The 17,811-nt window shown below is 34.9% G+C and overlaps 1 long non-coding RNA gene across 4 annotated transcripts in view; it reads left to right on the top strand.

Moving 5' to 3' along the window:
* Positions 1 to 3,954: 3,954 nt before the first annotated feature.
* The window catches only part of LOC108528726 (uncharacterized), a 77,469-nt gene continuing 63,612 nt past the window's right edge, over positions 3,955 to 17,811 (top strand). For 3 of the 4 annotated variants that reach the window (XR_001885272.1, XR_001885270.1, XR_001885273.1), the window contains exon 1: positions 3,955 to 3,992. This is a non-coding gene — a long non-coding RNA (uncharacterized LOC108528726). Of the gene's footprint in view, positions 3,993 to 17,164; positions 17,252 to 17,811 lie in introns of those variants that run through there. The other variant, XR_001885271.1, reaches the window with a different exon arrangement.

Genomic DNA, 17,811 nt, shown 5'->3' with positions numbered 1-17,811 from the left:
AAATTTGCTATACCAGAAAACAAGAATAGAAAGTATAAAGCTGATCATTTCATGGATTTTACTACAACTAAAACAATAGCAACAATTGCAAACATCAGAAAAGAAATTACAGCAACAAAAAGGCAAATAACAAACTTGGAACAGTGTTTTAAATATTTTCCTGGAAAAGCATTATTTTCTTCAGATGGAGAGGGTTCCTACAAATCAACAACTAAAAGATATAAAAATATGCAAAGGAAGCATAGAGAAAATATTCAAAACATCTCCCAATTGCTAATAATTATATTAATACATGTTTAATCTTATTGGCTATAAAATAATGGCCATTTAATACAACATCCTTCTACAGTTAACAAATTAACTGGACTTAAATGAAAAGAATGATGTTTATGTAGTTGCAGACTATCGGGAAATCTCTATTCTACTATTGGATGTCTGTATTAGTAAAGAAATAAAGAGAGCAAATTGGCAATGCTTTAGAATTTTGCTTACCTCCAGAGTTATTTTAGGAATATATCTTAAGGATATCAACTTATATTTGCATTAAACAGTGGATCTTAATGTTGATGTTTTACTAGTATGGAGACAAAACAGCAAAATGTCAAGTAATAATAGCCCAAATTATATTTCTACTAGAAAATAATATAGTCATTAAGCTGTTGTGGTAGAATAGTATTTAATGATAAAGGCAATATTTATTATGATATTTTTAATACAAAAAAAAAAACCCACTTATACACAGGTTTTCTTCTGCCTCTGGCACTCGTGAGACAACAAGGACAATCCATCCTCTTTGTATTCCTCCTCAGCCTACTCAAGGTGAAGACAATGAGGATGAAAGCCTTTAAGATTATTCACTTTCACTTTGTGAATCACAGATATATTTTCTGTTCATTATAGTTTCTTTAATAACATTTTCATTTCTTTAGTTTGCTTTATTGTAAGAATACAGTAAACATACAAAATACACATAATATACAAAATCTGTTAACTATTCCTATTATTACTAACTGATGTTATCCAAATCATTTCATTATTTTAGCATTTTCCTAGCTGATTGTTGCAATGTTGTAAACTTTAGAATGTATTTATTTTTTAGGTGTATATTTACTTAGTTTTAATATGGTGAAATCTGGAATTCTTTTCAGCTCTATATTTAACTTTATTTAAGTCTGACTGGCTAATGAAGCATATAACTTTCATAATGTAGTCATCTTTAATAATTTTGCTGTGATTTATTCAGCAACCCATCAAATTGTAAAGAATCATCAACAAAGCAAAAAGAGAGCTAGAATCCCACTGTAATGTAGCCTTTGGCATAAGGTAGACAGTACTGTGAGCTATATAGCATATTTGCTGTTCTTGTGCTGAGCAAATGATACTCTACCTTTTGTAAAAAAAAATTCCAAAGTCTCAAATAATTTCTAGATTACAAGTTTTAAAACTGCATTTGGATCATATCACAGTGTATCCAAAAATTAAAAAGTGACCCAAGTAATTGCATTATACAAATGCCAATTACTAAGTAAGTTCAGTTTGTTTCTTTTCATTATCTTGGACAATTATTTGACCGTAGGTCCTCAAAAAGAATAGAGTTGTGTTCTATACCAACAAAAATCTATGCATCACAATTTGTAAAAGGGAACAACAAGAAGGTTTTTGTTGCTAGTGTGAATGACACAAGGAGTGGCAGGAGGTGAGGTGGAGCAGTGAAATTGAGAGGGACAATGAAGATCCTTCCATAAAAATTTAAAGGAGCCACAGCTACATCCTAGAAGTAAAGTGTGTTATCAACTGCTTTTAGAAAAGGATTTTATAAGGCCAGGCGCGGTGGCTCAAGCCTGTAATCCCAGCACTTTGGGAGGCTGAGACGGGCGGATCACGAGGTCAGGAGATCGAGACCATCCTGGCTAACACGGTGAAACCCCGTCTCTACTAAAAAATACAAAAAACTAGCTGGGCGCGGTGACGGGCGCCTGTAGTCCCAGCAAATCGGGAGGCTGAGGCAGGAGAATGGCTTAAACCCAGGAGGCGGAGCTTGCAGTGAGCTGAGATCCGGCCACAGCACTCCAGCCTGGGCGACAGAGCGAGACTCCGTCTCAAAAAAAAAAAAAAAAAAGAAAGAAAAGGATTTTATAAAATAAGCTGTCTTACTGAGAATCTTCTATGTGCTAGGTCCAGCAATGACCACTGAAAATGCACAGATTGAAGAAGTTTTACCTGCCCTAGCTTATAAGAAGCAATGGTAATCTAGTGTAAATGTAGAAGATAGAAAAAAAATGCAGAGGATTTGGACCACATGCACTGCAACTAGCTTGAGAAAGGAGATGGGTATCACTGGGTTAGGCAGTGATATGTGTAAATGATATGTGATTAATGATTGAAAACCTTTTTAAAAACCTTCTAATAAAGATATGCCTTTCTCACATTGAGTACAAATAAATATTTGAGCCCAAAATATTGTTCTAACAGATTAGTTTCTTAAATATGATAATATGTAAGTAACCCAGAACAATGGCTGACTCATGGTTTGATCTCTAATAAAAATTATTTAAAATCTTCGTACAACTTATGAGTGTTAAACCCAAATGTCATTTCTTGGGTTGTTATTTAGTAACTATTAGCAAGTCTTGATTGGAAGTCAAGTCTGATAATCTGAAAAGTGAACAGGAGAAACCCTTTCCTCAATTAATGGACACTGGAGCTACAGTGACCTCCTTTATTTCTTTCTCCAAGTCCCACCGCTTGATATATTCAAGTGAACGATCTTTCTATCACTTAGTGCTGCCAAAATCAAATACCAAAAGCACCCAGCGGAAACCTCATCCCTAATCCAAACTGAGCAAATTCTCATTCATTGATTCAGTCTTTTGTAAGAATGAGGCATACGTGGTTTTTTATTGATTTTACCTTCAAAAGGCAGCATGGACATTAAGAAAGAAAAGGTTCTTTTTGAACATATGTGGTACTTTTGTTGTTGTTGCTGTTGTCATTGTTTAAAATCTCACTCCAGTCTACAATGGTTACGATTTTGTGACCATGGCCAGGCTTAATTGGAAGACTCAGGAACTAAAACCAAAATTCCCCTGTGTGAATCAATAACAGAGACAGAATTTTATTTACAGAACCAAGAGACAGCCCATTTCAAATGCTATGTTGTGTTAATTGGGTTGACAAAAGACTGGAAACTGTAATTTAAAAATCCTAATTAATACTTGACATTTGTTATAGAATGCAACAATTTACAAAGTTTACATATGCTTTTTAAATGTTAATCTTACCATTTCCTGTGGAGAGTGTTAGACAAGTGAAAGGACCAAAACCATTAATCAGAGCAAGTAGATGCTGGAGAGGCAGTGTAACTGTAGTGTAGGGGTTACAAGCATGGACTCTGGAGTGAAGCATGCCAGGGTTTCAATTTTGACAATGTTATTACTGTATAACTAACTGATTAATTGTAAGTTGATTACAATTCACTGTCTTTACTAGTACAATGACAATAACCATATCTATTTTACATGGTTGTTTTGAGTACAAATTAGGGAATATATATAAAAAACACTGCTTAGTGCCTGAAAGAGAGTAAACATTCATCGAATATCAGCCAGTTTTATTACATGTGTCTGAGGAGTAGAAAAATACTGAATATCAGAGGTCAGAAAAGTCAGGAAACTCCCCTTAATGCTAAAACAACAAGGTTATCTGGAAAGTCCCTAGCAGGGCAAGCGGCCGTTTGTGGTTTGGTCAAAGGGCGGGAACCAATGAGCAACTGACTGATGTTTAACTTTAAATGTCAGCCAATTATAAACCTACAACTGTAAAAATCCCCAGTGACTCTGTAACTTGCTGTAACTTGTTTGTGTCTGACTATAAAAGATGACTGAACACCGAGCTCGGGGTCTCTCCCTAGGATCTGATACCTAGCTGGAGGGAACCGAGTTCGAACTCGAAATAAAGCGATCCCTGCCGCTTGGCTTTGTCTCTGGACTCTGGTAGGTTGCTTTTGGGTCATCGCGGGTCTGGGCATTACATGTCAAGATTCTAGTCTCTGGTACCTACTTCATTGTTTTTATTTTATATGTTAGTATTGTGGTAGGTAGACTACAAATTAGTCACCAAAAGTATCTGGTCCTAACCCATGGAACCTATAAATATTTTCTTATTTGGAAAATTAACCTTTGCAGATGTGTTTAAGTTAAGGATTTTATGATAGGAAGATTATTCTGGATTCCTTTAGTAGGCCTTTAATGTCATTACAAGTTCTTTTATAAGAAAAAGGCAGAGAGAGATTTGATGTACAAACAGAGGACAAGGTAATATGAAGATGAAGGCAAGAATTGGAGTGACAGAGGCATGTACCAAGGAATGCTGGCATTCACTAGAAGGTGGAAGAGGCAAGGAATGGATGCTCCTATGGAGCATTTGGATGGAGTGTGGCGCTGCTGACACATTGGATTTCAGACTTCTGACCTCCAGAATTGTGACAACATGAATATCTGTTGTTTTAAGCCACCAAGTTTGTAGTAGCTTGTTCCAGTAGTAGTAGAAAACTAATATAACTATACATTAATTAACTTAATAACTTTTTATATTTGTTCTTATGTACTATATTGATAACTAATATTAGAAGAGTAGCTTACCTTTTTTTTTTTAACATGTAGGATAGGCCAGTCAGCTTTTGATATATCATATAATTTCCCAACAATCCTAGGAAGCATTTCACTTGGCAATGAGTTCTTTGAATACAGGGAACTAAAAAATTCTATGTTAACTGGTATCACTCCACCTGCTATAAGGCGAGAGTTCTCTTTGAGGATGCAAATGGACCAAGTACACTTCAGCACCAGGACATAAGGATTAATCACTTATTCCTATGTTGTTCTTAATTTACCTGCAATTCTTATTATGTATATAAATAAAAGAGATAACTTTAGGGAGTAAACAGAAAAATGTAGTATGAAGAATGTTTTCAGGAATGAGGTAGTGCATTTGCAAAACTACCAGATTTTTCATATCCTGAATATAATGTTTTAAAGCTTATCCATAGGAATATATCTATCTTCTTGTTTTAAAACATAATTTTAGTCAGATGATTAATATGAATATAAAAAAGATTTGCTCACCAAGAGACAGGTTTTTCCTCAATTCCAAGGATGCCAGATTTTCTGAAAAATGATAGTTTTGTCCCAGGAACTATTCTCTAAACTGTAGTTGAAAATAATTTAATGTAAGTTCAAGATCTCCCAGTATATGATGAGTTTAGTACTTTTGCTCTGACATAAAAATGTGTCTGAATACCCCATAAATATATACTCCTATATACCCACAAGATGTTTTTTTTTCAAATGTGTCTCATATAAAGTGTTTAGATTCCCACCCCCAACCCAAATTCTAAAGCAGGAATTCTTGCCCTAGGAACTTGAAACAGTTAGGAATTCAGATAAATTGAGTGGAGATTTTTGTAAATAGATATTTATTTTCATTTTTCTAAGTAGAGGTTTCATAGTTTTTACTAGGTTTTCATAGTGTTGTGATTCAAAAACAGAGCTTAATGAGAAACCAAGGCAGGTTGATCCCTTGAGTTTAGGAGTTTGAGACCAGCCTGGGCAACATGGTAAAAAAGAAAAAAAAAAAAAAAAAAAGGTCTCTACAAAACATACAAAAATCAGCTGAGCATGGTGGCACATGTCTGTAGTCCCAGGTACTCAGGAGGCTGAGGCAGGACGATTGTTTGAATTCATGAGGTAGAGGTTGTAATGAGCCGAGATCCAGCCACTGCCCTCCAGCCAGGGTGACAGAGTGAGACTCTGTCTCCAAAAAAAAAAAAAAAAAGAGAGAGGCATGGTGGCTCGTGCCTGTAATCTGAGCACTTTGGGAAGCCGAAGAGGGTGGATCATGAGGTCAGGAGTTCAAGACCAGCCTGACCAACATGGTGAAACCCTGTCTCTACTAAAGATACAAAAAAAAAAAAAAAAAATTAGCAGGGCATGGTGGCAGGCGCCTATAATCTCAGCTACTCAGGAGGCTGAGGCAGGGGAATTGCTTGAACTCTGGAGGTGGAGGCTGCAGTGAGCCGAGATCAGGCCACTGCACTCCAGCCTGTGCAACAGTACGAGACTCCATCTCAAAAAGAAAAAAAAAAAGCCAACAACAAAAACACACACACACAAAGTAGCTTAAAATGAATTTGCTCCCCAGCTGTGACCTCCCTTTTTCTTTTAGGGAAGTCACCACTGAGATACACACAGAATGTTAACAATTCTGACTAGGAAATGCTTCAGAACCCTCACCCTGCACTCAGGTACTTCTCACTGTCTTCTAAATGTGGGTTGAAGCAATGTGACAAACTAGGGAATTCTATGAAGACTGAAAACTACCTATCACTACAGAAAACTATCCTGTACTAACACCCTGAATTCTGATTTACTTGACACATTCAGATACAACTTGTAATAATCTTTAACAATACAGTCAGTTGAGTCTGAGATACCTGCAATACCGTCTGTCCTTTCACCTCAGTGACCATATTTTTGTTGGATAAAAATATCTGCTGATGAATTGATATACAACCTTCAAATAAATTAGAAGCACTTATTTATTGTAAACCATCCTGTACTAATACCCTCAACTACGATTTACTCTAGACGTTGGATGTTATCTGAGTGTCTGAACTAGGGTAAAAAATCTTCAACAGATGATAATTGGGTAGACAGGAAATGCCTGACTTCTGCTCAGAGGTGGCTAATGCTGTAACAGGTTCAGGTATTTAAAATAATATAGAGAAAATATGTCTATAAAGAGGGAGAGGGAGGGATGGCCTGACTTTTGCTAAATTGCCTTGATGTCCTGCCTGAAGAAGCAAAATGGGAAAGCAAAGGCTAATAATGGCTAAATAAGAGGCAGAGAGCTTCTGTGGTGGCTTATAGAGTCTCTCGTCAATGGTAGTGGAATTGTGGAAGCAGGTCCCTAGAGGGAAGGATCCTGTGTTGTCATGGCAAATACATAGTATATGGTTCCTAGGTTTTACCCAGGAGCACCTACAGCCAATTACTTAAGTAACATATACCTGGTAAAAGTGGAATAATAAGCCATTCTGAGGACTACGGAGCATAGAAGCCAGCTGTGGTTTGAATGTTTGTCCCCTCCTAAACTCATGTTGAATCTTAATCTCTTATATAACAGTATTAGGAATTAGGAGGTGGAGGTTTTTTTTTGTTTTTTTTTTTTTTTTTTTTTTTTTTTTTTTTGAGACGGAGTCTAGCTCTGTCACCCAGGCTGGAGTGCAGGGGCGAGATCTCGCTCACTGCAAGCTCCGCCTCCCGGGTTCACGCCATTCTCCTGCTTCGGCCTCCCGAATAGCTGGGACTACAGGCGCCTGCCATTATGCTCGGCTAATTTTTTGTATTTTCAGTAGAGACGGGGTTTCACCGTGTTAGCAAGGATGGACTCGATCTCCTGACCTCGTGATCCACCCACCTTGGCCTCCCGGAGTGCTGGGATTCCAGGCGTCAGCCACTGCACCCGGCCGGGAGGTGGAGGTTTTCAGAGTGATTGGGTCATGAGGGCTTTCCTTCATGAATGTCAGCCTTTCATAGATTAACAGATTAATGAATTAGTTCATAGACTGATGAATTAATGGATTAACAGGCTCGTGGATTAATGGATTATCATGTCATGTCATGTAATGACTCACCATGTCATGTCCTGTGTAGCCTGGGGACTTTGTAGAGCACTTGCACCAGAAGAAGGCCCGCAGCAGGTGTAGCTCTTTGACCTTGGACTTCCCAGACTCCAGAACTGCAATTTTTTTTTTTTTTTTTAAATTTAGAAATCACCTGGTCTTAGATATTCAGTTACAGCAGTAAAAAACAGACAAAGATGGAGCCAAATTGACACCTAATGTGGAGACCCAAAGGGCCATGATGTCTTCATGTTACTATTAGGGTCTATGGTGGCCTGAGGATAAATTTTAAAATGGGCCCTTGTATACAGTCCAATTCACAGTGTGTGTTCATGAGCCCATCCAGTGGTTATGTCATCAGTCCCTGAGTGCATCGTTGACATTCATTGAGTTACCAGAGTAACCTTTACTTTAGGGACTTGCTCTGTGGAATAAGAACTATCAATCATTGTGAGGAAAGCCAAATGAAAACCTCTAATTGCCCCAACCTCATACACATACATACACATAGGTCAACAAAATAAATAAACAAAAACCATTTTATTTTTCAGGAATGGTAGTCCTATCAACAAAGACCTCAACTGAGCAGGGGTGGTGGGGTCCATACTATATCTATCTATGTAACTTGCCAGGCTGGCTCTTGTAGAAGCTAGATAGATTCCTGAGATGGTGGAAGAAAAACCCTTCGAAAATTCATGAACTGGCTGCTTCAAATTACAGAGGGTCTAGAAGTCAAGGTACCCTCTCCAAAGTAAAAAAAAAAAGGAAACAAATTGCTGCATCTTACATGCCCCACAAAAAGGAAGAAGCATAGTGCCTGGCAGGTCTCCGTGAGTCATGGAGGGAATATATTTCTATCAATATTATTAGCACAGAACGTTTCCAGCATTGAGTGGGACCTAGGGAGGGCACTGTCATAGGCAGAACCACAGAACAGTCAGTCTTCCTTCTTGGGACATGTGATCTGTGAACCTAAAATGTTAGAGGGGTCAAAGAGAGAGATAAAGTATGGAGCTTGTAAAAAGTATCTGAAGGGGAGTCACAATACACATCCTGGAAGTTTAAAGTAAGGCCATGCCTTCTTCAGCAAGGTGCTCCCAGAAACAGTCTGTGCTCTCAGGGCACAGTAGAGTTAGATGACTTAATGAAGGTACACAAAGTGACCATGCATTCAGAACTACCTATTACTAGGTTGGCTTTGTTGTAATTACCAAGTCATAAAATCAGGCCATCTAAGCAGTAGTCCATAGTAAAATGGGCTTGGTACAATTGTGAAAGCGTCCAAGAAGGACCAGTGCATACAACTAAGTTCTGTTAATGGGCCACTTAGACAACCTACTTGAGCAACTATCAGCTGCAGTTGCTGATTTTACATGCGTGTATACTTGCTAATATCACTGTAAACTCAAACTATTAATAACACAGTGTACTTTAATAGTTTTCATAAATCAGCATTTCTAAAGTATTGCCTTTAAGTAAATATGTGTCCTTTCTTCCTTTTGATCATTTTCAGGGCTGCATCTGTTTGCACTCCCATTCCCTTATGTACAAATTATGAATGAGAGAATAAAAATATATACATAGTAATGAATATAAATCCCCTTTGAATTCTGGTAAAATCATTATGGATACTTATATAAAATTAAGATAAGTTTTAAAACCAAGTTTTAAAAGGTCTAATAATGTTATATATAGAGAGGGAAAGGAAAATAATAATAGAAATAGGTGAATAATGTATAATAATTTTATATAATTGAAGTTAACAACCAGAGAAAAATTCCAAAACCACAAGGCATTTATAAATCAAATATAAGTTTATTTAGTTTTCAAAGGTATACATGAATAGCAGATTGACTAGGCTAAGTCCTTATGTCTGGGTTAAATCACTGGACTCTTAGGCTTCTTACACAATATCACTAATGTGATTCAATGAATTAATATAATTTAGAAGCACAGAGAGCAGGACAGTGTGTGCCACATAGATGGAAAACACATGAAGACAAAAGCATGTTCTGAGTTTACCAATTTCATACTTCTCATTCCTCAAGCTCTGAATTCTGTATTTGTTAATAAATAAAAGTAAATATCTGAAGATATAAAGCTGGCTTTCAATTGTGGACTTTATAACTTCTATAAGCCATTATGAACTATCTCAGATTTGAGAGCCTAGTCCTTCTAGTCCAGACACTGAATAGTTTTACTTGCTGTGTTGTTGGGTTTATGCAGACAATGCTGAAAGGAGACATTTCACAGCTCTGCATTAACAAAATGCTTATGCAAATAAAGATTATGACTTAGCAAAAGAGCCAAAGGGAACATAAAAAGACTCATTCTGAGAATGCAGTCTGCCCCTACAGAGACTAACTAGCAGAAGACCTCCAGAACTTTTGTGTCTTGGACACCAGAATGAGTAGAATTTTTCTGGTGCACATTCATTGGATGAGTTAGGTGCACTCATTAGTTCAACACTACACTGAGTTGTTGCCATACTGGATTATGTTATTAGTATCCAGCCTGGTCTCATGTTTCTGTCAACAATTGAAGAAAACTGAAATGACTGGGAGAAAAATGCATTGCAGTATCAAAATGACACTGTGTTGTTTTTCATTGGCAGTGTAGTCCTCTATTGTCATGTGGATAATCAATTCACACTCAAATTCGGTCACTCTCTGCTAACACTCATGGCCACAGATGTTATTGATGATCATAAATGAAGTCAATGCCTCTTAAAAATCTTGCCACACTCTATTTCTCAGTTACCTAATGTATCAGACCATTTGGACTGCCTTTTTAGTCATTAAGAATTTATAGTTTCCTGGGGATTCCTGGGTAACCTTTCATTTTAAGAAAACAGAATTGGGAATTACAGTGTGCTCAGAAATAGCTACCATTTCAAAAGCTAAAGATTCATTTAAATTATGGAATGTGAAAACGCTAGTCCTAAAAATACTAGCAATTTATATTTGTGTGTAGAGTTTTAGTTAACTATAAAAAAGATGCAGATTATTTTTCAGAAGTGTAGGTGCAATTGATAATTGGCCCTTAACTCTGTTTCTTGACACTGTAAGTGTAAAACTAATATCACAATTATTTTTTTAAAATAGAAGTCTCAGTGGATTATATAGTTTTACATTAATTCCTGCCTATATCTAAACAGTAAATGTACTTTGCTTAACTTCATATAGTACCTTCCATGTTTACACTTTATAATGTCATGGGAAACTTATTTCTTAGGTTCTGAAAATATAGCTTAACATATCAAAATAATTATGAAAGTGAAGACAATGAATTTTGTAAAATCTTTGTTATATTCGAGGGTGGGAGGAATAATGTCTATATTATAAGAAAACAAATAATGGTAAAAACTCCAATTACCATACTAAGAATTTTATCAATCAATACTTAGCAAACTAACTGACTTTATTGGATTAACTGAATTGTTTCAACACGTTTCCTTGTAACTGCATGCTTGGTAGAGCCATACATCCTGTTCCTAGAGTGGGAAAGTCATATTTCAGAAAATAATAAAGCAATGAATATGAGTATGGGGGTGAGATTTATCATAAGAAGAGTAAAAGTGAATGTATTTTAAAGGGATGTTCAAAGCCCTTTCACCTTTTTTTAAAATTCTCCTAACAGTCTAAGATAAACAAGGCAAGTATTTATAATGTTTTCATAAATACTGTAGAAGTATACTTTCATAAGTACTGTAAGTATACATGCTGTAGAAGTGTACTCTAACACAGTGAGTTAACACTTGGAAGATGAAGATTCTTGTACTGACTGTGCCACAAATTAGCTGTTTGACCCACATAAACAATTTCCCCTTCTTTGAAACTTTGCTTTACTCCTTTCATCTATAGCAGGGGTCCCCAGACTCCTGGGCCACTGGTACCAGTCTATGAAGCGGTGGGGAAGCAGGGACTAGGGAGCATCACTGCCTGAGCTCCACCTACTGTCGGATCAGGGGTTTCCAAAAAAGTATCTGAGCCACTACCCAAACTTCATGAGAGAAAGCTTTTACATACTCTTACTTACTTACCACTCTTTTTTCAGTTTCTTGACATTTCTTGGCACATAATAGACACTAAATTTTGAGAAACTTGTTCAACAGTGACTGGCTTGGTGATAGAGACACAAGTCTATCTCTTGACATCACTTTAGTCAGAATTTTTTGTTTTATTTATGAGATTACCATTAAGATATATTTGTCTTAAGAAATCTAGTATTTAAATAGTTTTGTAGATCTGGGCTGGATGATCTGTATGATCTTCTAATTTTATATAAATGAGGTCTTTTGAAGGTTTTGCCTGCCAAAGGTTGAAAAGCTAAAATAGAAATAGTATTGGAACCCAAGCTTCCTGACATGGTAATCACAACTTTTTAAAAAAATAAGACTACTTAATATTTTGTTTAAAAAAGTGATCTTTCCGACTCTTTGAACACTTCAAGGAACCAGAGAAATACACTATGATGTTTAAAAACATGGTTTAAAGGTAGTTATAGATTCCTAGACCAACTCTGTAACTGACAACATGCCTGATTATTTAATATGTAAAATAGAAACATTAATAACATTTCCTTATGAGATTCTTATGAAAATATAAATAACAACAGATGTGTACAAACTAAAAATCCAACTGGAAAATATATTAGAATTAATTATTCTTAATATAGCATAGAGAGAAAAAGGAGGGAACATAGAATAAAAAAGGTTAAGAGATTAAAATAAATATAGTAAGTTTCCTAAAGATACATTTAATTGTAGTTCCAAGAGGATGGGAAGGAAAGAATATGACACATACAAAGTGGAAAAGAGATATGAATCTTTCCAAATACCTTCTGTTGATTCTAGCAACTGTAAGAATATCAAGCAACATAAATAAAAAACTAGGCGCATCTAGAAACATCATTATGAACTTTAGACTACTAAAAATAATAGCAAAATCAAACTAAAAAAGTCAAAGAGAAGGGAGAAAGTGAAAGAGAGATTATCTCCAGGAGTTGGAATATTAGATTATCAGCTAATTTCTCAACAGCAAAAATGAAAATCAAATACAGAGCTTTGATAACACCAAAATGTTTAAAGTAAAAGTCCCCAATCTAGAATTTTACTTTCACCAAAAAATTACTTTTAAAAGTGAAGAAAATAAAGACATATTGAAAAGCAAAACCAGAAATGCTCATAATAGTACTCACTGAATTAAATTTGAAAATATTGTTTTGTATTTAACACAAAAGAAGTTTGTTTTAATTATCATACTTTAAGTTCTAGGGTACATGTGCACAACGTGCAGGTTTGTTACATATGTATACATGTGCCATATTGGTGTGCTGCACCCATTAACTTATCATTTACATTAGGTGTATCTATAGCATTAGGATAGCACAAAAGAAGTTTTACATGAAAGAAGAAACGAGGAGCAAAGTAAGTTGTAAAATTAGTAGGTAAATAAAAGATGATTAGCCACTATGTAAAATAATCTGAATGATTTGTGAAGGGGTTCCAGAGATAGAATTAAAATACATAGCAAGAGAATGCATGTAAATTAGCAGGGATACATGAGCATAAACATACTTAAGATTATCTTAGCTCTCAGGAGAAAAGTAAAGACGTTTGTCAGTTTTAGACATTCATGTTAAATATGCATGTCACTATTCCTAAGGAAACCAATAAATAAATAAATAAATAAATAAATAAATAAATAACCAAACAAACAATATTGTACTTCCACGACTACCTGAGAGAAAGAATTAAAGATGAGGAAAAAATAACCAGTGAAAAATGTTAAGAAAATAGGAAAAAAAAGGAAGCAGATTGAACTGGACACTTACAAAGTGCAAAGGAAAATGGTAGATACAAATTCAGCCATATTACTTATTATATTAAATGGGAATTGAATAAATGCTCAAACAAAATTACAAGGATTTTAGTCTGGAGTTTTTAAAAGTAAACCTATTTTATTTGATATTTAGAATATAAAGAATGAATACACAAAGAGTAAAAGTAAAAGATAAAATATGTGAAGAATAGTAAAGAGAAAATTATAGAATTAGGAGATACAAAATTAATTTTAAGGCAAATTGCATAATTAGAGATAGAAAATTTCTTTCATAACTTAAGAAAAATTAAAACGTGGCATAATAATTAAAATGATTGATATAATGGTATAAAAATATATAAAGCCACAACTAAGAAAACATAAGGAGATATAGACAAATTCTTAATATATTTGGATATTTTAAAACACTTAGGAAATACAGAAAAAGCTAGTAGAAATATGTAAGGAAACAGTACATTTAGCACTCTTCAGTGAACAGCCTTTTATAGGATATCAAGCCATAGAGGATTGCATTGGGAGTTATACCTGATGTAAATGATGAGTTGATGGGTGCTGACGAGTTGATGGGTGTAGCACACCAACATGGCACGAGTATACATACGTAACAAACCTGCACATTATGCACATGTACCCTAGAACATAAAGTATAATAATTTAAAAAAAAAGTTTAAATTGTGCATTCTTTTAATGCATGGACAGTAAGTGTTTAAAGTGGACTCTATTCTGGGTTGCAAAGCAAGTTTCAACAAATTTGAAATGATTGAAATGATCAGAGTGTGTTATCTGACAACAGCGCTGTTAAGCTAGAAATCCATAATAAAAGCATGAGTAGAAATGTCTGATACTCTTAGAATTTACAAAACATATTTCTGAATAATTCAAGGCTCAATTATGCAATAAAAATGGAGATTCTAAAATAGTTTGAACACAACAATTGGAATACTATTACTACATTTTAAAGTTTAAAATGTACTAATACATTAGCTTGAAATGTCCAAATTAGATAAGAAGGGCTAATCACTAATATTTTAACTATCACGAATGTACATAATGAATGGTAAAATGAACACATTATCCTAATGTTGGTATGAAGTAAACAGTAAAGAGCAGAAATTAATGAGACACACACATACACACAGAGTCACACACACAGGCACCCACACCTACAGTAAATCAACATAGCAAAAAGTTGATTCTCTGTAAGAAATAATAAATTTGGCAACTTTTAGATGAAATCCATCAAAAAATGTTTAATTATAACCAAAAATAGAATTAAATTAAATAATTCTATTATGTACCAACAACATCATTGAGGGATATCCTTTGATGACGTGGACATTGAAACAATAATAAAACTCACAATATAAACTCATATTTCAGTAAAATATGTGTAGAAGTTTTATCCTTACAATACAAACACTGAAAACAACTCAAATGCCTATCAAGGGTAAAATGGATAGATACATTGTAATATTTTCTATAATAAATTATATACAAGTTAAAAATTATGGCTATACACATCATGGGTACTTCTTCCAGACTTAATATTGAGCAAATTAAACCATGCACAAAAAATACATATCATATGATTTCATTTATATCAAGTTCAAAATTAGTCAAAGTTGATGATGAAGATAGAAAGCTGAATTGTGGTTACTATTGAGGGTATCAGCCCAAAAGTGGCATATTGAAAACTAATGGGGCACTGGATTTGTGTTTCATCTTGATCTGGGTGGTAATTACATGAATATGTGCATAGGTAAAAATTCATTATGTTGTATATTTAAGATTTATGTACATTATAAATATATAACAAAGTATTTCAATAAGAAAACATTATGGACAGATCTATGACAATGAATTTTAACAATACAAGACTAAATGTATAAATTTTCAGAAAAATATAACTTACCCTAATTCCCAAATTGACTTTAACTTGATTTGTCTTGTGACTGCAAAATTCTAAAAATGAATATTTACTACACCCCACAAACAAGTATCACCACTACAGCATACATATGGACACACAGAATTACACACACCCACAACTGACAGACTGAAATGGCATTGACAAATACTTAATATCTTCAGTAAAATAATTGATAAAAAACTAAGAGAAGGGAAGAGAGAGGAGCTATCAAAATTGAGGCAGGATGATAATAAACTGCAGGACACTGAAAATTACTGTTGTTGAATTAGCCAAGTGGCGTAATAAAACTTTGTTGTTACATATATTTCTCTAAAATTTTCCAATAATTCATAGTAGTTTATTAATAGATTTTGTAAATTGTGCTGTAAGGTTGTATGTGTGAAATTCACAAAAGGAGATACATATTACCTCCGATGTTAACACCCACAATTGCTAACACATAGCACAGGAAGTCAAAGACTTCATAAGAGGGCTTGGTGAGGGCCCTGGTTTTCTGTGAGCTAAAGAAGTGTGTGTGTAAAACAGGGCTTCATTTACTGAAGATCTACAGGAGCTAGGAACAACTAGGTGATAGCTCTGTGACTCCATATTGGTAGACATTCTGTTTTTCAGCTTTCTAATGTAAATGTATATAGATAGCAAGTTTGAAGAGGAAGTAAGGATCCATCATAGATAAGAAAATAGAGTAAAATTTTTTTTTTCATTATCTCCCATTTATGAATTTTAAATTATGTCTCACTAGGCTGTGAGACCCCAGGGACAAGGAGTATGTTGGCCACTTCTGCATACTTCCATTATTAGGGATATGTTATTATAATACAAACATGGTATTTGCATTGCATTTGGTTGAATCCGTAGAAATTACAGTAGCCCAATTGAAACATATTTGTTGTTTCCATGACTGAAACATATGCAAGAAATTAAATATGATATGGTTGTGTTACATCTATTTTTGTATATTTTGAATTCAGAATAACTAATGCTTAGTTCTGATACTATCAGAATTTTTGTTGGAATTTTTCAACCACTGTAGTCTTGTTACCATCCTTAAATCCTTAGGATTCTGAGAATCCTGTCAAAATTCTGACTTAGAATGTTCTAAATGTATTAGCCATGTTTTTAAAATACTGTTGTATTAATTTTGTGGGGCTATATAGTCTTTGAATGATTTTTTTGAAGGGAAGGTGTTGTAATAATTCTGTAATTACCCAGTGCAATTGAGTTCTGAAAATTGTTGTAGGTTTAGGAAGCTAAGCCACATTGCTGCTATGGTTTCAAGATTTGTTTCCCCTGCCTTGCCCCCACATGCATACATTTATATGTTGAAACCTTATTACAAAGGTGAAAGTATTAGGAAGTTGGACCTTTTGGGAGGTGATTCAGTCATAAGGGTGAAGCCCTCATGGATGGAATCAGTGCCCTTATGTAAGAGACCCTAGGGAGTTACCTTATACTTTCCTCCACATGAGGACACAGAAAGAAGGCTTCCACTATGGAAATAGACCTCATGGGACACAAAATCTGCCAATTCCTGAGTCTTGGACTTGTCAGCCTCCAGAACTGTGATAAATAAATTTCTGTTATTCATAAGCTACCCAGTTTATGGTATTTTGTTTAGCAGCCCAAATGGACTAAGACATGGACTATATTTAAAGCAGTGCATTTTAAATGTAAGTCACATGATCTCTAACTTTAAATCTCAGACACAGTCTTAGAGCTTCAATCAAATTGGATGACAGACGGGAGAGTTGCTGAAGGCTTAATTCAATTCTATTGGCTTTGAGATACTGTTTTTTTGTAAGTTCTGCTTTCATAAACTTGAAGCTGACCAGTAATGCTGGACTAGATATGTGAGCCTGTAGTCTTACCACCTAGGTACTTGCCTTCACATTTTAATTTTTTTTATTTCAATTGTAATTTCCTATTTTATTTTGCATTGGCTGTGGGTTCCACATCAGATGTGATTTCTTTGAAATGTTTGAGTTGATATCAGCCTCCCCTTTTCCTCATTCCATCACAGAAGTCCTCAAACATCATCCAGAGACCCACTCGGTCAGCTCATCACAATCTGGAAAACAAACAAACACGCACACACACACACACACAAAACAAATTAACACAAAACCGGTGTTTTTTTTTTTTTTTTTTGGCTGTGAGAAAAGTAGATACATGTTACCACAAAGTAGCAATTTCCCAATCGAATATATCACGATTCCTCTGGGTATGGTTAATTGAGAAAATAATAATCATGTTTTTCCCAGAATTACCTGTTTTTCTTCTCTATGCCCCCCTCCCCACACCAACTTTTCTGGGAAAAAAAGGAAGAAACTTACATTTTTATGTGGATATTTCCTGGA

This window comes from Rhinopithecus bieti, unplaced genomic scaffold (genome assembly GCF_001698545.2).
Source record: "Rhinopithecus bieti isolate Rb0 unplaced genomic scaffold, ASM169854v2 scaffold_5334, whole genome shotgun sequence".
Lineage (NCBI taxonomy): Eukaryota > Metazoa > Chordata > Mammalia > Primates > Cercopithecidae > Rhinopithecus > Rhinopithecus bieti.
This window is presented reverse-complemented; position numbering and strand designations above follow the sequence as displayed.